Genomic DNA, 22500 nt, shown 5'->3' with positions numbered 1-22500 from the left:
GTCATCTTGACGACGTTCCTGTATAGTCGATTCTTCGCCACGGAAACGATCGCGACCAGTTAGAAGCTCCTCGTCGTTTTCTTTTCTCTCTTTCTCTCTCTCTCTCTCTCTCTCTCTTGATCAGTATCCAACGATCGGAGAGTGGCTTTCTATCTGCTTCATACGGAACAACGACGTACGGAGTGTGGCCTTGACCGCTCTCCGAACGTGTACCTGATGTCGTGAAGAGTTACACGTACTACGTACTCACTTACGTACAATACGTATGTAATTGTAATGGTTAGTGCAATGTTGTTGTTGTTATTGTTTTTGTTATTGTTATTGTTGTTGTTGTTGTTATGATGGTAATAGTAGTAGTAGTAGTAGTAGTAGTAGTAGTAGTAGTAGTAGTAGTAGTAGTAGTAGTAGTGGTAGTAGTGGTAGTAGTAGTAGTAGTAGTAGTAGTAGTAGTGGTAGTAATGCGTTTGTGAACGTGAGTACTAGGCTGTCGATGAATTATCCAAGTCCTTGCTCGATTCCAAGTATATGTATGTACTAAAGCCATCCCAACGTCTTCTTCGTTGTCTTCTTCTTCCTCCTCCTCCTCCTCCTCCTCTTCCTCGTCCTCCTCCTCCTCCTCCTTCTCCTCCTGTTCCTCCTCCTTTCTCTCCTCCTCTTCTTCATCTGCTATCTGATTCAACCTCGCCTTTGGAATTCTCCACATTCAAGAAGTTTCGATCTCTGTTTGTCTGACTGTTAATCTTCTTACTCTACTGCGATTATATTAACCCATAGATCTAACAATTCAATTTGATGTTTGAACATTTATATATTTATATATATATATATATATATATATATATAAATATATATACATATATAATATATATATATATATATGCATATATAATATATATATAAACAAATATATTTTATGTGCTTTGATAATAGTATTGATTAAATAATCCTTGTTAAAATTTTACTCTTTGATCTCTTCATCTTTCTTTCATTTTCTCTCTCTCTCTCTCTCTCTCTCTCTCTCTCTTCAATGTATCGTAGAGAATAGGAAAGCAATGTCAGGGACAAAGAACGGGGATAAATGGTTTAAATATCTGTCAATGACACACATTGACAGTACTATGTCTAGAGTTGTATGTTAACAGAGTTAGAATAGGAAATGGAGTTAATGGATAGGTACCAAAGACGACGACGACGACGAAGACGACGATGACGACGAGCATCATCGTCATCGTCATCATCGTCGTCGTCGTCGTCGTCGTCGTGATGGTGGTGTTGTTGTTGGTGATGGTGATGGTGATGATAGTGGTATTGGTGGTGTAGATGGAAGCTGGTAATGCGAGGCCAAGCGAAAAGAGCTCGAAGAGACGGAGGCGAAGCGAAGCGAACCAAGCGGTGTGGATACGAGAGCGCTGTTGGGTCATTGACTGCCGGTGGCCGCCGATCCGCGAGCATCCAAGGACAGCCGCTCTGACGCTCGGCAAAGTCTCCTCTCCTCTCCTCTCCTCTCCTCTCCTCTCTTCTTCTCTTCTCTTCTCTTCTCTCTTCTTCTTCTTCTTCTTCTTCTTCTTCTTCTATATCTTTCTCTTTCTCTTTCTCTTTCTCTTTCTCTCTTTCTCCTCCTTCTCCTCCTCCTCCACTACTACCTCCTACTTCTTCTCTCACCATAGCACTCTTTAAAATTCACCTTCGTCGTTATTATCGCCGACCGATATACATTTCCCAAACAGGTATTAATTTGTCTTCGTTTTTAAATAATCGATTTCGACCAGTCTTCTTTTTTCTTCTGGATTTTTTTCTCTTCCTTTCTTTTCCCTTTTGTTTTTGTTTTCTTTTTTCTTCCTTTTTTTTTTTCTTTTTTTTTTTTTCTTTTTTGTTTTTTTTCCCCTCTTCTGATGTCCCATTATATAATTCGTCATTCATTAATTCGTCATTGCGGAACGGTAACTCTTTTTTCTCCTTTCTCTCTCTTTCTTCCCTCTCTCCTATTCTTTTTTTTTTTTTGAGAAAAAAAAAAAAGAAATATCTAGTCTAGAACGATGTAAATTGATCGTTATTAAGTCCTTGTTTCCATGTTAGAGGATTGAAAGGAGATGAAGAAAAAAGAATAAAAAAAAATCTCTAAGAGAGATTTTTCGTAACACTTTCGCAGTACGAGTGAAAATCGTACGTATGGGATTTTTCATTTTTCATTTTTCTTCTTTTACTTGATTCTTTTTTTTCTCTCTCTCTCTCTCTCTCTCTCTCTCTTTTTTTCCTTCCATTCGGAAGGAAAAAGGATTCGATAAAAGGGGTGGATTTCTCTCAATGCGAATATTGAAAGGCATCGTTTTCTCGGAATAACACTCAACCATATTTTTCTATAGGGATCCTATTGACGGGTTCTCTACTACTACTACTACTACTACTACTATTGCAGTAGTTTAAAAGGTACTAGAAAGAGAGACAGAGAGAGAGAGAGAGAGAGAGAGAGAGAGAGAGAGAGAGAGAGAGATATCGTTTCCGTGAGAACCGTTTCGATGATCCATTTTTCCTGTGAAGGGTTTCGTCGATAGAACATCTTTTGTCGAGGATTCATCGTGATCTATTTTATTTCGGAACTTTCGCTCTTCTTTTTCTTTTTCTTTTTTTTTTTTTTGCTCCCTCCTTCCTTCCTCCTGCTCCCTCCCTCTCCCACCCCCCTCGGCCCTATCTCTATCGTCATTCTTTCTCTTTCTCTTCCGGCTTCTTTCGTTCTTCTGTCGAATCGATTTTTCTTCTCTCGTGATTTTCACGAAATTATAATTGTAACCTTTGAAATGATAATAGGGTAAGATACGTGTCTGTGTATGTCTGTTCGTGTGTGCGTATGTGTGTGTGTGTGTGTGTGTGTGTATGTGTGTATGTGCATCTGATTTGGAGAACCGCTGATCGGTAGCTGGTAAGGGTAGCTGTTTTCTTTCGGTACAACCAAGTTGAGAAAGAGAAACGATGATATCCTGCTCGGACAGGAAACAGTGGTTCTCCGATATGAAAAATAATAATATTTAATTCTTATATCATTTAAATACCGAGAAGTATATCTATTTGTCAAAATGTGATCGGTGATGTTATTTAAAATGTCTTATTTACTTAGTCGTTTGAGTACGATCTCTTTTTTTTAAACGTTATGTCGTAGAAATAATTTTTTTTATATCGTTATACGATTAATTCGAAATTTTTTGTATTTTTAAAAGATCCTTACTTTCAATTTAATTTTTATTATTTCAATTATGAAAATTTTTAATTACAAACGACGAGAAAAATAAGAAATAATTTAATTTTAATTATGAAAAGAAAAAGAAAAGAAAAGAAAAGGGATAAAAAGGAAGAATAGAAAAAGGGAAAAAATTAAAGTTAAATCGACGAATGAAAACGTCAACGTTTTAACGAAGAATTTAACAATTAACAATTAATACGATTAAATTATTTGGACGAGTTCGTTAATACGATGGAAAAAAAAAAAAGAATAATAATCGCTGATCAAAATAATATTCTTTCAAGAATAAAATCTTTTATTAAAACATTTGAATGAAATTTTTGATACTTGTTATTAATAATTTATAATGTATCGCGTACGTTCTACTATATATCGTTAAACGCTCTCAATTTCGCTCGACGAATCATTCGTAATACGATTTCTTTTGAAAGTGGAAGTATCATGTAACGTTACGTCGTAGAATGATTTTATTTTCGTCATAAATCAATGAAATCAATGAAATCAATGAAATCAATGAAATCAATGAAATCAATGAAATATCAATGAAATCTTTTAATTCGATATATGTTAATGACCAATTTATGTTGATTGATCAAAAAAAAATAAAAAAAATAAAAAAAATAAAAAAATAACGATCTATTAATTGTCTATAAATAACAAAATGATTTTCAATGATTGTCAATCGTGCCTTAGTACAATAAAAAATTTTTATCGATATTAATTTTTAACTTATAACATTAATAACAATTGTACGAACGTAAATTCTAATTTATTATTTTCATTCGTCTTTATTATCTATCAGTATATCTATATATATATATAGATATATATATATATATAAGATATACATATGTACGTATATAGAAATAAGATTATCATGTCTGATAATATTAAAGTGTTACACTTTGATGATAACTTAAACAGTTTCTCTATTTTGTGTACATATATATATATATATATATATGTGTCTCTCTCTCTCTCTCTCTCTCTCTCTGTAGGCGTGTGTGTGTGTGTGTGTGAGCGCCCGCGCCCGCGTATGTGTAGGTGTGAGACAAGTGTCGAGGAACAAAATGAACGCATCTGAATGATCATTAAAAGGGAATCAAATGGCGAGAAGAGTTCGTCGAGCAAAGTCTGTTTAAAAATAAAAACGTTCGTGTACTACCGCGGAATCCCAAATGACGAAATCAAATACCGTTATACATTCCTGGAAAGCATCGCACTGACGCCAATACGTGACGCAATTTTCGAGAATCTTCATTTCTTGGTTGCTTTTTTCTTAACTCCGAGAGGATAATCATTCCACGGGTAAGTAATTATCATTCGATGATTGTGACGATATTCGTTAAACTTCTCTAGGTCAAATCATATTATTATTATTTTCACTCTAATGCATCTTTGTCATTCTGAGGATTATATATATATATATATATATATATATATATATATATATATATATATATTTGTTTTTTTTTGTTTTTCTTTTTTCTTCTTTTTTCATTTCTTTTTTCCTCCCCAGAGCAATGATCATTCAGATCTATGACGACGTTTATCAAAAATCTTTCTACGCCAAATCCTCTTTAATTTTAATAATAATAATAATAATAATAATAATAATTATTATTATTATTATTTTTTTCTTTTTTTTTTTCAGAAAAGTGATATTTTTCAAAAACTAGGCCACTAGGCCGAGTCATTTGATTTTCGATATAATGATATCACTATTATCTCGAGGATATACTTATTTTTTTTTTTTGTTTTTTCCAAAAAAATGATCATTGAAATTTCCGATGATAATATACAAAATATTTCTAGATCAATGTCATCTTATTTTCGATATAACGAATCATTATTATTTCGAGGATAATTATTAAAAAAAAGAAAAAAAATAATTATTAAAATCGTAATGCTATATGTATATATATAATAAAATTTTTGAGTCAAATCATATTATTTTTAACGAAACGAATTATCATTATACTTCATGATAATTCTTTCATATAAATAATCATTGAAATCTAGAACAACATGCCGTCCTAAACTATCCTTTAATTTTTTAAATACCTCGTTTTTTATTGAACAATTTTTTATTCGCTATAAATTCAATTCTCATTTCGCTCCTTCCTTCTCATCCTTGTCAAAAAAAAAAAAAAAAAAAAAAAAAGAAAAAAGAAAAAAAAAAGGAATTATCATCGAACTCATTACAGTTAGATATTAACAAAATTTCATCTTGTAATAGGAATATTGAAATGAACAATTGTTTATCCAACGAATCATTGAATAACAGAATGTTCAAAGAAAGAACCGGAAGATCGATACGCAAGGATTCTCGTTGGGTTCTCGATTTCTTTTCCTGTCTCAATGTTTTCCCTTTGTCCTAGTCTAACGAAAGAAAAAGGAGATCCGGTTTGCAGATGGGTGTGAGAGAGAGAGAGAGAGAGAGAGAGAGAGAGAGAGAGGAAAGGTGAGATCTATTTTTCGCTAGTTGTCTCTCTTTCTCTCTCTCGTTCTCTTTTTCTTTTTCTATATATATATATATATATATATATATATATGTCTCTCTCTTTTTCTCTTTTACTACTATATCCTCTCTCTTTCTTTCTCTCTTTCTCTGGTATTAGCAAACAAGTCCATAGATCGGTCCATCCCTCAGGGAAGGGAGCGTGGGAGAGAAAGACAGGTGGCCCTATCCCTAGTCCTCTCCTGTATCCTGTACTTTTCTGTAGCACCTTACCGTATATTCGATATCCTTGAGCATCCGCCCCCGTGAGCACACACCTTGTGGGAAAACCATCGATGGTCGATACTTTAAAAAAGAAAATATTTTCTACGATTTGATTATAACCCCTTTTTCGCGAATATATATGTATATGTGTGTGTATATGTGTGCGTATGAATATCTTTTGAAATTCTTGGGAAACCGAATTTTTAGAAAATCGAGGAAATATGGGAAGACAAATCTTTTGTTAAAAATTATTTACACGTGCGTATTTATACTTATAACATACTATGTATAGGTGTATATATATATATATATATATATATATATATATATATATCTTTTTTTATTTATTTATTTATTTATTATTTATTTATATTTATTATACTTCACTTATTTATTGTATTATTTATTTATATTATATATATATATTTCTTTTTTTGTTTACTAAGAACATTTCGAAGAATGTATTTTATTGTTAAAAGACAGGACAATTTGGTTTCAAAAGTATCTTTGAATTTGACGAATTCTAAATACCATACCATACCAAAAGAGAAGTTTCGGTAGTTAGAGACTGACTAACTTGACCGATATGTTTGTTTTTTTGCCGTGAGAAAGAGAGAGTTTGTAAAATCACTTTTTACGCTATGGCAATTTTCTTGCAGGTAGCTAGTTCAAAATATTATTATTCGCCGATCGCCATAAAAAGAAGGGTTGGATGTAAGAACCGATTGGTAAGTTTCTTATTTAAAGAGAGAGAGAGAGAGAGAGAGAGAGAGAGAGAGAGAGAAAGAGAAGGAGAGAGATATAGAATAAAGAAACAACCATAGATATTCCGTTATGAACAGTAGGCAAGGCTTAAAAAAATGTTTTAGGACGAAGGGTTGTAATGGTTTATAATATGCAGTGACACTCTACGCTACACACTTTTTTATTGCCCAAAAAAAAAAAAAGGGTTTCTTTTTTATTTTTCCATTTTTTCTTTTTTTCAGTTTTCCACTTTTTCTTCTTTTCAGTTTTCTATTTTCTTTTTCCTTTTTTTCTTTTTCTCCTTGTTTTCTTTCGTTTTTTTTCTTGTTTTTTTTTTTTTTATTTTTTTCTCTCTTTGACGATAATTCTTTTTTTGGAAAATGTGTCGTTCGATTCGAGAACGAACAGCTATAAATAACACCGAAAAACGAAAGCGAAATCTCCGGTGAAAGTTAACAAATGAAACTGAAATTCAATTTCTTTCGAATGTATGTATATTATCGAACGTTCACTTAATCGTCATCGTATCTATCATATTATTTATCACGATTCAGACTTTAATTAGACGTGACAATATTATATACATATATAAACATGCAATATGTATAAGAATATTGCAATAAATATCTAAGAATTTAATTTTCATATTTTCATCATTACGATTATTTTTTCATTTGCAAGCGAGAGAGAGAGAGAGAGAGAGAGAGAGAGAGAGAGAGAGAGAAAATGAAAAAAAAAGAAAAAGAAAAAAGGCTAGGCAAGAAAAAATATTGAAGTACATATGTACGTGTATGTATACATGAATCAAAAAAAAAAAAAAAAAAAAGAAAAAAGTAAATAAATAGGAAAAAAAATAAAAATCAAATCACACGTACATGCGTGCATCCGTGCATAAGTATCGTACATACATACATACGTATACGTACGTATACACATACATAGAGAGTTGTTCACCTCGATCTTATGATCGTTTCATTTTCTATGACAACGATTACAACTACGAGGACAATAAGTGTACGATGTTATCAACGAAAAATCGATGATATACCGTAAGATTATTCGAACATTGCTCAGCGACGAACATTATCATAATTTATGACCAAGTCAGGCGCGTTATTTATAAATAGAATTGTAACTAACGAACGCATTCCAATATATCTTTATGTATAAAATATTATATAAATACATACGTACATACATACATATATACATACATACATACATATATAAATATGTATGTATGAACATCGTGATCAGATCAAACGATAAGAAATCTTTCAACGACTTATCTGTCAATGACAATAACTAATAAGTTGCAACTAACTAACAAGCTCATTGGCTTATATACAGTTATCGTATTAATCAGGTTAAGAGTCTGAAGGTTTCTTATAATATACTTAATATGTATAACGAGGATAATTAAATTCTGCGATTTATAACTTCATGGTTAACATCGATTGATCGATAAAATCGGATTTATATATAGGGTGAATCAAATGTTTCTAAATGATTGCAAATTTGTTTTTAATGATAGAATTAATCAATTAATTAATTCGTTATAAATGAAATTTATTTTTAATGAATTTCTTTTTCATTTGTTCGATTCGCGAAGAAAATTTTTGAGCTCCTGTGATATTACAATTTGAAAAAAAAAAAAAAAAAGAAAAAGAAAAAAAATATAAATGATAATAATAATAATAATAATAATAATAATAATAATAATAATAATAATAATAATAATAATAGTAATAATAAAAAACCCGAAAAGTCATAAAAAAAAGAGAGTAATCGATTTTTCAAAATGTTTTAAGAATTTTTTGACTTCTGTAAAGTAAAAGAGACATAATCCGATGAATTTATACGATCATTATCGAAATGTCAAATTTTCCATTGTGTCTTTTATATATATATTTTTTTTTGTTTTCGGTATTTTTTCATGATATTTATGAAAGCTCGTTTTGTTTTTTTCTTTCCTTTTCTATTTCTTTTTTCTTTTTTTCATTTCTTTTTCTTCGTTCGACGAGAAAGGGTTATTCACAGAGAAAGAGAGAGAGAGAGAGAGAGAGAAGAGAAAAAAAAAAAAAAAAAAAAAAAAAAAAAAAGAAAAAAAATTAACTCCTATCATAAGATAATCCTATTGTTTGGTTTTCGTACAAATGCAAAAAAGTTTTAGGACGTTTATTAGATAGTCATTGAATATGTTGGACAAACAAGACGTTATATTAATATAAAAACAAAATTTCAAACAATACGACGAAAAAAATGTTGAAGGAAGTCGTTTAAGAGATTTCGGATTAGTAGAAAATTTTTTTGGAAAAGTTTCAAGTTGACTCGTTGAAGTAATTCAAAGGATAATCCGAATAGTGACAACAGACGGTTTCCATTTAGTCCTGATTTATGACGGAACCAAAAGGATTAGGTGGATGAGGAGGTGAAAGAGTTAAAGTTGCACCGTCAAGTAGAGAAAGAGAGAGAGAGAGAGAAAGAGAGAGAGAGAGAGAGAGAGAGAGGGAGCCTTTTTCAAACGTTCCTAGAAATAAAATATCTATTTTACGGAAGAAATCCTTTTTTCTTTTCGGGGAAAAGAGTTAAAAGTGACCAAAAAAAAAAAATGTTTTCAACCGAATGGAGATAAAAATTTTCCTTGGAATTATCTACGAAAGCAATTTCAACGGTGATTGACTTTTCAACGTTTCTTATTTCTTTGTTCACCCCCCACCCCCTTTTTCTTCTCCCTTTTCTTTCCTTTTTCTCCTCTTTTTCTTCTGCTCCTTCTTTTTTTTTTTTTTTTTTCTTTTTTTTGCAGGGTGGACTAAGGAAAACATGTTTTTTTTTTTTTTATAAGATCGACACTGATATCCACGACCGTCATTTTCGCATTGGCAGATTTCCCATGGGAGATAGATATGACGCGGGGTGGGGAGAAGGAAAAATATAATATATCGGAGGTAGTGTTTAAAAAAAAAAAAAAAAAAAAAAAGAAAAAAAAATGAGATTACAAGCGTCACATTAAATAAAAATTACATATCGTAAATATTTAAGCAATTCCTTGTAATATTTCTATTTGACAATGAGATTAATTGAGGGAATCACGTGATTTCGTAAATTACATTGAAATCATAATCGTTTTACAAGGACATAAATGGAGATTAAGAGGTGAGAAAATGAGAGAGAGAGGAAAAATAAAAAAGAGAAGTGAATTATAGATCTTACATTGTACAATGAAGATTTTGAAAATCATAAAACCAAAATAAATAATAGGGTCAATGATAAATGATCCTAGGGTCATAAAATTATTCAGGATAATTTTATAAGAGAGATTGTATATGCAATGTCTCACGGTGGTAATTTAATTTTGTCAGAGGTTAATGTGAGCGCTGATTGAAATGTGTCTTTCGAAAGGACCATTGTTCCCTTCCGAGGAAAGGTCTATTAACCTTGGTTTCTATACTTTAAATGGTAGACTTCTTAATGGAGGGAGGAAGCTCATGAATATCCAACACAGAGAGAGAGAGAGAGAGAGAGAGAGAGAGAGAGAGAGAGAAATAAAGAGAAGAAAATTTAATTTGGACTTTTGACAATACCATAAGAAAATAACATAAATAAGCCATAATCAATACCTGGAATATTAAAGAGATTTTAAAAAATATTTATTTAAAATTCATTGGTCAAACCAATATTATATTGTTGTATAATATATCATATTATATTATTATATTATATAACAGTATATTAATATTAAAAATTATATTCAATATTTAGTAATATAATATATACATATATATGTATATATTATATTGAAAATTAATAAACTATACTTAATACTTAATAATATGATATAACATAGTATAATATATTAATTAATAAAATATATTGAACTATTATACTATGTAACAATAATAAGATAATAATACAATGCAATAATATATGATATATGTTTATTCTATACTATTACATCTAATATATAAATATTATTTATTGAAATATAAAATACTGCAAACTTTTACGATATAGTTATATGTCGCACAATTAAATTACATGAATTAAACGAAAGACAATATTACGTATGTAATAATATTTTATACCTGTCGTAATCTTAAGATAGAAATAAGAAAAATAAAAAAAAAAAAAAAAAAAAAATCAAAAAAAGAAAAAAAAGAATCAAAAAGAAAAAAAAAAAAATTCAAAAAGAAAGAAGAAAAATAGTTTGGTGTAAGGATTCTCGATGGATAATATTTAGTATTAGCGACGAAATGGATATCGTGTTTTCTTCGGAGGTGAAATCAAGTGGAAATCAGATAGCCTAACGAGGGATATAGCAACGGGCAACGGGTTATAATAAGGGTTGGATCGTCCGCATGAGGACAGATAGAACGTCCTTCGTGGCAAGGCGTGTCGATTACCGTAGGTAAATTGCGTGACAGGCCGACACCATTGAAGAGAACCAGCGGACCTTGACAGTGCTGGGACTCCTTGACGGTACCACGATCGAGTCACTGAACTGGCCTGCAGGACGACGAACGAGCGAGAATGATCAAGGATATTCTCAGTATCGTCCTATAACTCTTCTACGTATAATTTCAAATTATTGCAATCGATCATATTTATCTATATCTCATATTTCATTCTTCTTCTTCTTCTTCTTCTACCTTTTCTTCTTTTTTTTTTTTTTTTTTTTGGAATCGAGATCAAACGAATACCTCTTCTCATTTCTTTTCTCGTCTTTTTTTTTTTTTTTTTTTTTTTTTTTTTTTTTTTTTTTTTTTTTTTTTTTTATCCGATTTGAATTTTGTCCTAGTAGATGTACTTACGAATCTGCTATTAAACGTATTTATTTGAATGGATTAACTTGATAACAATTAATTTTATATATATTATATCGAACAACGGATACTATATTGTTTTATTAATATATATTATATATTATTTATTAAATCGATTATTGTCCCATTGATTGATTTCAGATACATATGGTGTATCTGAAGATCTTGACGAAAGTGCTTTGTCATATTGTATGGAAAAAGAAACAAAAAAAAAAAAAAAAAAAAAAAACAAAAAACAAAAAACAAAAAAAAAAGGAAGAAAAAAAAATTCGATCTCGCATACGCGTGAAGAAGAAAATTATTTCGGTAGTGGAGACCCTCCACTCATATTGATCATCGTCTTAACCAGCTAAAGATCATTATCAAGGCCTTTCTTCTTCTTCTTCTTGCCCACCCTTTTCTATTTTTCCTTTTTTTTTTTTTATACATGATTAGGATGGTTTTCGATTTTCTAATTTTCTTTTCTTTTTCTTTTCTTTTTTTTCTCCGCCCTCCATATGGCACCCGTTATATTGACGGAACTTGGGTGTGGAAAAAAAAAGAAAAGAAAAAGATGAAAAAAAGAAAAAAAAGAAAAGGAAAAAGAAAAGTATCGAGAATCAATTTAACCTTTTCCCCTCCCACTCTCTCTCTCTCTCTCTCTCTCTCTTTCATCATATTCTTTTTTATTTTTCGTATTACTTTTTTTTTTTTTTTTTTTTTACTGTATTTTGTAAAATCCCACCGATCATTTCCGTCGGATAAACCGCGGAAGCGCATTTATTATATCCCAATGTGAAAACAACATTTTCTAGGTCATTTCTAATGATCTCTCTCTCCCTCTCTCTCTCTCTCTCTCTCTCTCTATGATAGATAAGACGATAGATGCCTAGTCGTAAAATTGAATAACGTTCCTTCTGACCTGGGTAATAAAGCCGATTAATATCGTATAAGGGTTTATAGGAGGGGGATGGTTAGATTATAAGCGAAGTAAGACGATCGTTTTTAGTTATACCGTTTTACATTAGAGAAAGCTATAAGAGAGATAATTATTATTAGAAGTTGTTTAGTAGATCGACGATATATATATACACATATATATATATATATATATATATATATATGTATATATGTATGTATGTATGTATGTATATTGTATATAAACCAACCCCGTTCGTTCGATCGAGTATATGCGACGGATAAAAAAAAAAAAAAGAAAAAAAAAAAGAGAAAAGGAAACAAAACAACTTTTCCATTCGGCTTTTGAACTGACATAAGTGATACTACGAGCGTGCATGCACGTATCTTTTAGTGTCTTGAAAGAGATAGATAGATAGATAGATAGATAGATACATAGAGAGAGAGAAAGAGATGAGAAAAGAAGAGAAGAGAAGAGAAGAGGAGAGAGGAGAAGGGAAGGGGAAAGAGAGAAGAGACTAAAGAATGGACGACACGTAACAGTTGCATCACCGTAGGAGAGCACGCGAGTATGAGTTCATGAGCAACACATACATACATACATACATACATACATACATACGTACATACATACATATATAGTACATATATATATATGTATGTATGTATGTATATGTACAATATGATACGGTACGGTACGTATGTATATATATATATATATATGTACGTATGTAACTACCTACCTACCTACCTACCTACCTACCTACCTACCTACCTACCTACCTACCTACCTATCTACTTGTGTATACGCATTTATATACATACATATATACATACGTACGCAAGAAGAGAGCTCACGCATACATAAAAAGATTGATTCTCGAGCAATCGGCTGAGAGTGCGTGGGGACAGCGTGCGCCCCCGTTGACTCGTTGACTCACTGACTCCTGACGGACTTACCGTTAACCAGCAAAAGTGAACCAAGTAAGTCGTGTCTCTGGATCTTGCGGTACCGATCGTCCAACTCACTCGCGAGACTCGGAGGGGGACATGTGGGGGAGAGGGGGCCGGGGAGGGCCGGGAGAGAGGAAGGATTACGCGGTACGATATAATACATAGAACCGTGTACCGTCCCGATTCCGAAAATATTTTCTATCGATTCCTCGATTTTCGTTTCGTTTCGTTTCTTTTTCTTCTTCTTCTTCTTCTTCTTCTTTTTTCTTTGTGTTTTCTTTTTTCTTTTTTTCCTCTTTTTTTTTTTTCTTTTTTTTTTCTTGATCTTTACGATGTCTTGGAATTTTGTAAATCTAAGATTTATATGTGTGTGTATATATTGATTTTTTATTTTTTTTTATTTTTTTTTTTTTTAGATATTATTCATAGATTTACGTAGATTTATGTGTGATAATGTATATATTATAATTATAATTATATGTGTGTGTGTGTGTGTGTGTGAAATTATATATAGGTATTGAACTTATAAAAAAGTAATTTCATAGAAAAAAAATAATTTGTTAAAATTTACATTTGTTTTGAATAAAGTTATTCAAAATTATATTCTTGTTAGTTGAATTTCTATGAAAAATATTTCTATATTAGAGAAGACATAAATGATATGTCTCAATGAGTCATGTATAAAAATTATCGATTAACATCCATTATGTCTTAAATAGGAAACATTTGTAATGTCGAAAGGCGATAAGAATAATAAAAAAAAAATTTTCGATATTACCTTGACAGAATTACCTCGTAGCTCATAATTGTAATCCCAATTGCGATAACATCTTCTTGGGGTAGAATTGAAGTGAGGTGGGATCGAGGGATTAGTATATTCTCTTAACTTAGAGCGATTGATCGACATTGTATTTGTTTCGTGAAGGGATTTATAAAGAAAAAAGAAAAAAAAAAAAAGAAAAAAAAAAAAGAAATAATAATAATAATAATAATAAATAAATACTAAAAAAATTTTCCGATTAGACGATTCAATTCGAAGGAAAAAATATTTGAAAAAAATTTGTTCGTTTGCTTGTTTGTTTGTCTGTTTGTCTGTTTGTTTGTTTGTTTTTTTTTTCTTTTGTTTTCACACCATCGAAACCATCGTGTGCCGACGGAATTTGTAAGAAGAAAGAAAAAAAAAAAAAAAAAGAAAAAGAAAAAGAAAATAAGTGGGGAAAATTTTTAAATGGTCCTCGTAACAATTCTCAACGATACTATACATTACTAACTCTACTTATACGAATTAGCTCATAGCTAGTTCTAATTCGTTACGGCATCGAACGAAAAAGGTAATGGTTGAATCTTTGTTAAAGATAGTGACGCATATTTGGTTGATCACGTAGTACCAACGACGGACAAGCAGTAGCACGTCTGATACGCGCGACGAATTACGATCGATGTTCATTAAAAAAAAACTGGGTTGCGTATGAGAGAATGTAATATTTCATATTACATACGTATTCATATACTTTTCTTCTCATTCGTTAGGAATCATTTTTAAGAATCATTTTCGTTTTTATTTAATTTTCTTTCTTTCTTTCTTTCTTTCTTTCGTTCATTTTCTTTATTTCGTTCTCTCTTTTTCCCTTTTTTTATTTTTTTTTTTTTCTTTTTTTTTCTCTTCTTCCTTTTCTCTTTTTCATTCGTCCCACAGTAACGAAGAATAATCAAATCTCGTAGCATTAAAATTCTCTAAAGAAGAGATCTATTTGTAAGCATATTGAATTAAAATAAAAGAAAAAAAAAAAAAAAAGAAAAAAAAAATATCAAGAGACATATTCTTCGGATCGTTAACACCGTCCTTGTCAAATAATTTAAAAAAAAAAAAAAAAAAAAAAAAAAAAAAAAAACAAAAAAAGAAAAAAAAGAAAAAAAGAGAGGAAAAAGAAAACAGGATCCCTTGCGCAACATTGCGAATCACGAATTTCGAGTTAATTGAGAATGATCTGTCATTAAAGAAACGGTAATTTCTGGACCGCTGAGGTTATATCTTATATTTTAAAATGAGGTTGATGATACGAGATAGATCAGTTTTATACACACACACACACACACACATATGCATATATATATATATATATATATGTATTACATTTGTTATTTATTTATATATTTAACCGAAAAGAAAGAAACAAAAATGAGAGAAAAAAAATACGCCATATAAAACGTATAAATCGATGAACTAATGATTATTTTAAATTAATCGATTAATTTCTGGGCCAAACAAATTATATTTTATATCATAAAATGAGGTTGATGATACGAGATAATAGATTATATATAAAAATAATATACCTATATATATACATATATATATATATATATATTATCATTCTTATTAGCTTATATATTTAAAAAAAATATTAAGAGACATATTCTTCGGATCGTTAACACCATCCTTGTCAAATAATTTACAAAAAAAAAAAAAGAAAAAATCGAAAAAAAAGCCAAAAAAAAAGAAGAAATCAGAAAAAAAGAAAGGTAAAAAAAAAAAAAGAAGGAGAAAAAAGAAAAGAAAAAATAGCACAGAGCGTATAAATTTGATAAATGAATCGTTACTTTTAGTTAATCTCGATTCCGTTAAAACTCGGCTAATACTATTCTATTTTCTACGATATCAGTCTGTACACTCGGTACACTCGTAGAATTTTTCCCCCTTAGGTTGTTCACTTTTCACCTCGATTAATGCGTATATACATACATATATACATACATACACACATATACACACACACACACACACATATATATATATATATGTATGTATATATATTGTATCAGGGATTGAGTTAAACGTATAACATCAACGACGATGTAACGATGGTACTGATTCCATAATCATTGGTATTTTCAACGACAACAACAACAACAACAACAACAACAACAACAACAATGACGACGACGACGACGACGACGATGAATAAGAAGCTATGGCTCGTTCCAGTTACGATCCAGTTTCATGATAAAGATCCTTCTATAATTCGTTTCTTATACGTAACGGATAGGAAACGTTACAAGAATAGATACGACCGGACATCTTACAGAAACTTGTTGTCTAATAAGACGACGTAAAACTTCCTTGGAAAGTTCTTGATGATCGTTCTCGACGAATAAGAGATATTAGAAAGTATTTCTCTAAGCTCGTTTCAATGGCAATGCTACGAAGACATTCCATTGGTAACTTACTTCTCCTTACTATGGCTTCATCGTTGTAAATAAGTAACGATCTTGACTGTGATGTAACTAGTTACTTTACGTTATCTCGGTTACATTTACGATCTTTCTTTTACTTACCTATATACGTATATATATATATATATATATACATATATACCGTTCAATTCAATTTATATTTTATTATATATAAATATTTATATTTGATATTGAAAATTAACGTAAATAAATCGACGTTCGTATCGTTTCATTTTGTTTCGTTAAAGGACGTAAATTGTTTCTTTTTCTTTATCTTCTTTGCGTGTGTTTTAATTTTTTTCAGATGATTAAAATTTTCTTAAAACGTATAAGCCAATTAAAAAGATTAATAACTATGTTACAAGTTAATATTATTTTACGTATTTTCATTACGTCGTTTCATTTGAATAATTAAAATCTTTGAATAAACGTTCATTCTGTTTTCTTCATTATTATATCACATTTATATTCACATATTACATCTGTCCTTATGAAAGAATATGTTTGTAAAAATGATACATGTTACGTTAAAATATCTCTGAAATGTTCCATAATAGAAAAAGTTTGATAAATAGATTGTTCTAAATGATTAGTAATGAATATCAACATATCAATTATAATATTTCTTTTTATTCCTTTTTTTTTCGTTTATTTTCTTTTTTTCTTTTTTTTTTTTTTTTTTTGTCGATCGAACAATTCTATTATCTACGAGAAAGAAAATTTTATACATAAATTGTAAATATACGAAAATCCATTAAAATTCATTGATGGGCATTACGAAGGACGAGAATCTGAGTGTTACGTTTAATATACATATCACAAATAAAAGGAAAATATTAGATGTATAAAAAATGAAAAGGAAAAGGACGTGGGCCAAAAAATTTCACCGAATTTCAAATCTCATAAAAAAAAATCTCTAAATAAATAATTTATCTTCATTTCTCTCGTCAATTTTGAAATTGAAAAATGATTATTGCAAAATAGTAAGCAAAATTAGATCGAATTGAGATCGAATTGATACCTAAAGTCTCAATGTTAGAAAGCAACTTTGAACTTGCAATTTCTGTTCGTAGAAGAGGATGAAGAGAATGAAAACAATAAAGAGGACAAAGACAACGAAGAGGACGAAGAAGAAGAAGAAGAAAAATGAATCGAATTGGATTGTATCGGTATTAAAATTTCAATGTTAGAAGGCAACTTTGAACTTGCAATTTCTGTTGCGGAGAATCCGTGAACGTTGCTCTAGAAGAAGATCGTAGAAGAGGATGAAGAGAATGAAAACAATAAAGAGGACAAAGACAACGAAGAGGACGAAGAAGAAGAAGAAGAAAAATGAATCGAATTGGATTGTATCGGTATTAAAATTTCAATGTTAGAAGGCAACTTTGAACTTGCAATTTCTGTTGCGGAGAATCCGTGAACGTTGCTCTAGAAGAAGATCGTAGAAGAGGATGAAGAGAATGAAAACAATAAAGAGGACAAAGACAACGAAGAGGACGAAGAAGAAGAAGAAGAAAAATGAATCGAATTGGATTGTATCGGTATTAAAATTTCAATGTTAGAAAGCAACTTTGAACTTGCAATTTCTATTGCGGAGAATCCGTGAACGTTGCTCTAGAAGAAGATCGTAGAAGAGGATGAAGAGAATGAAAACAATGAAGAGGACAAAGACAACGAAGAGGACGAAGAAAAAGAAGAAGAAGAAGAAGAAGAAGAAGAAGAATGAATCAAATTGGATTGTATCGGTACTAAAATTTCAATGTTAGAAAGCAACTTTGAACTTGCAATTTCTGTTGCGAAGAATCGTGAATGTTATTCTACCGGAGAGAAGGTCGAAGAAGAAGAAGAAGAAGAAGAAGAAGAAGAAGAAGAAGAAGAAGAAGAAGAAGAAGAAGAGGACTAAGAGGACGAAGAAGAAGAAGAAGAAGAAGAAGAAAAGGAGGAGCAGCAGGAGGAGGAGGAGGAAAAAGAGAAGGAGAAGTAGAAAGGGGAGGAGAAGGAGGAAGAAGAGGAGGAGGAGGAAGAACGAGGAGAAGGAGCAAGCTTCTCTCGGTTTCGCCAAGAAGATGTAACGGTAAATCCGCGGCCGCTTGCGTCCGATGAACCCACTCTCAACCTCGGCATACGGCCTGTGCAGCCTTTCAAGCACGCGCTCCTTGGAGTCGTCCACGCGCGTGTTGTGCGCGCGCGCGCGCGCGACCACGCACACTAAAAGATTTACGTACGCATATACATAAGATATATATATATATATATGTATACATACACATACATGCACGCGTGAAAGGCTACCACGAATTTTTATCGAATTTTTATTACTATATTCATCAACGTGGATTTTCTATTGGATTTCGTGTCTCAGAATGTGAGCCGCCATTTTCGAAGTAATTGATATTATAAACGGACATGTGTATTTAATCGTGGATAGTAATGAACTTGCACTGTCACGATTCATCAATGTAATGAAACTGGGTCGAGTTCGAAGTATTCTTTTTTTTTCTTTTTCTTTTTTTTTCTTTCTTTTTTTTTTTTTTGACGAAGGGAGATGATGGAGGATGGCAGGGGCGGGGGTAAGGCAGGAAAGGGTAGGGTAGAGGGGAAAGTGGGTGGAGGACGGAGAAGGTGTCTTTCTTTCCAGGGGGGGTGGGGTAGGGGAGAGGACGTACGCGATACAATCTGTATCCATGAGATTTCGAAATATTAATGTATAACGTACGAGATAATTGTTAGAAAAAAATGTTTCGTATTAATTGGAAATACGAGAGTTAGATAAATTTTACGTAGATTATTTATTTGATCAGATTTTTCAATGGAAAAGTTTAATATCATTGATGATCCTATAATAAATTTTTTGAAAATTTTGTTTATATTATTATTATTGTTATTGTGTATTATATGGATATATATATATATATATATATATATATATGTATTTTTCTTTTTTTATTTAACATTTACAAATTCATTTAGGTATAATAAAAGTCTCTGTAATTAAATTAATATAAATATTCTTGCAGTATATTAAATCATGAAATTTTTCGTTCGAACGAGCTTGAAATTGTTGATAAAATATTTATATTAATTATAAACAATTTCTTGAAGAAAAAGAAAACAAAAAGAAACGTTAACGTTTAATGCGTGATCGAGTATAAAAAAAAATAAAAAAAGAAGAGAGACAAAAAAGAGAGAAAAAGAGAGAGAGAGAGAAATTTCTTTTTCTTATTGAAAAATTCATTTATATTCTAATCAATGGATTTCTATGTTATAGGTATATCGTGGTTATAGTTCGTAATAAAATTCATCGCAAGGTGAATTCGCTTGGTCGGATGGAACGGATCACTAGATGGGGACAAATTCCCTAGAATCAGGAGGATCGTTCGACCGAATCGCCATCACGATTGAAGAGGTAATCCGCATTGATGCGAGAAAAAAGAATATATTGCTCTGGAATAATTTTCGATACGTATGAAGCGGAACAATCTAATCGATGAAGATGGATTAGGATTAAAAACCTGTAGAATTATAATCGTCGATCAAATCTACGATTTTACACGTTCTATATATAATTTCAAGGTTCTTTTATTTCGTAACACTTTCAAAGACAACGAATTTGAAATCATTGATTAGATGTATATGTCCTTTCTTTTTTTTCATTTTTTTCTTTTTCGAAATTTCGAATATAAATTATATATGCATGTATATATCAATATAAATGAATCGTTTAAACAAGAATGAAGAAATAGAAATTTGTTCATTAACTTTTTTTTTTCAATAATAATCATTAATTTATGATTATATGAATTCGTAATAAATAACAAACCGATTTAATATTACATTCAAATGTAAATTAATTGTTCGATCGTTTGTTTATTTAATTTCAACCATAGACATTATTATGCATAAGAATAATAATTATATATATATATATATATTGTATATATATTTTTTAATATTTTCAAATCGTTGATTGGATATACGTTTTTTGAAATAACATTTTTTTACAAATTCCTTTTCTTTTTTATAAGATACAAAAATTGTCTAAGAAAAAGAAAAAAAAAGAAAGCATGAAAAAGACAAATTTGTTGATTAATTTTTTTCCACAATATTTCAATGATATAATTGATGTTTACGTTCACTCGTATATCAGCTGTTCATTGAACTTTTACGACGGGTGTCATTTTTATTATTTAAAAAAAAAAAAAAAAAAAAAAAAAAAAAAAAAAAAAAAAAAAAAAAAAAAAAGGAAAAAAAAAATAGCGTTTGAAAGGTTTTATTGAAATCGAAACGTTTATGTTGTTCTCAGATTTTATCTTTCATAATATTTTCAAGGTCACTGAACAAAAGAATTATCCTCTTTGAAGATGGCAGAATCGTTCAATCGACGAAAAAAAGAAAAAAGAAAAAGAAAGAAGGAAAGAAAAAAAAAACCAAGAACAAAAACAGAAAAGAGAAAAGAAAAAGAAAAAAGAAGTCTAAATTTGTTTGTTAATTTTATTTAATCCTTTAAATATTTTCCCTCATCAAACATTATCTTCTGATATTAATAAATATTAACAAGGCAAAGTCATATCCGTTCGTTCGTTATGTCAATTTATTCGATTGTGATAATTTTCATTTAATTGAATTAAATTGAATTTATACGATTAGGATCATTATTTTTGACATTAATAAATATCATGAATATATTTGCTAATAAAGATGAATAATTTACTTTATGAAGTATAAGTGTGTGTTATACGAAAAAAAAAAAAAAAAAAACAAACGAACAAACAAACAAACAAAAAAAAACAAGCACAAAAAAAAAAAAAAAAAAAAAGAGGAAGAAAAAAAAAGAAAAGGAGGAAAAAAAAAAGAAAGAAAAAGGGGAAAAAAAAGATAAAAGAAAAAAAAAAAAAAAGAAATCAGAGTACAATGTTAGGAAAGTTTCATTGAAATCGGAACGATCAGTTTCACTCTCGATCAAAGAGGTGTATCGAGGGCGCGACAAACGGTTCTTCGAGGTGTCCACCTGGATATGTACCATCCCGTTCGGGAAAGTCATCGAAAGAAACAGAAATTCTCATTCAAAATATAATAATTTAATAAAATAAAAATGATCAACGATCGATCTATTATATTTTTATATTATTACGAAGATTTTATATAAATGAAAATTCTTTTTTATCTAAATGATAGCGAACACTGGAAAACGTTTTTAAATAAATATACGAAGTTCAAAGAACGAAAAAAAGATAATGATGAATTAATAATTTTTTAATTGAATATAATACACGTATTATCGTTTAATTTGATTAATTATATTGAATTAATAATGATAATAATTAATGTCAGTTAAACGTTAAAAATTTTCTGCTTGATCATATTGATCTTATCGAAAGAAATAATAAATAATTAATATTTATTCATTATTGAATATAATTTGTACGGTAACGTATGATTTTGATATAGTCGAACGATTTTCAAAGAGAAATTATATATATATATATATATATATATATATATATATATATATATAGAGAGAGAGAGAGAGAGAGAGAGAGAGAGAGAGAGACATGATGAGAGGCCCAGGGGGGGAAGGGTGATAGATGAGGTTTTTAAAAATTCATTATTTTTTTCTTTCTTTCTCTTTTTTTTTTTGCTCCTTTTCTTTTTTCTTCTTTTTCTCTCTTCACCTTACGAATGGGTAATGTTTAAAACGAGTCAGACAAATTATCTCTCGGATATAAATATATATATATATTTACATATTATTACAGATATATATACATATTATCTTGAGATATGTAGATTGGTAATAAATAATAATAAAATATTAATTATAAATATTAATTATAAAAAAAAAATCCTATGTCGGTGTATGTGTGTTTGTTGAAAAATTAATTTCGAAG

At 30.0% G+C, this 22500-nt stretch overlaps 1 long non-coding RNA gene across 1 annotated transcript; it reads left to right on the top strand.

The window, feature by feature from the left end:
• The first annotated feature begins 4349 nt into the window (after window positions 1-4349).
• LOC124948347 lies at window positions 4350-21089 on the top strand. Its single transcript, XR_007100684.1, has 3 exons — window positions 4350-4543; window positions 19881-20018; window positions 20942-21089. It is a non-coding gene; the product is annotated as an uncharacterized LOC124948347 (long non-coding RNA).
• Window positions 21090-22500: the final 1411 nt, after the last annotated feature.

The sequence above is a fragment of the Vespa velutina genome, chromosome 4, assembly GCF_912470025.1.
Source record: "Vespa velutina chromosome 4, iVesVel2.1, whole genome shotgun sequence".
Lineage (NCBI taxonomy): Eukaryota > Metazoa > Arthropoda > Insecta > Hymenoptera > Vespidae > Vespa > Vespa velutina.
This window is presented reverse-complemented; position numbering and strand designations above follow the sequence as displayed.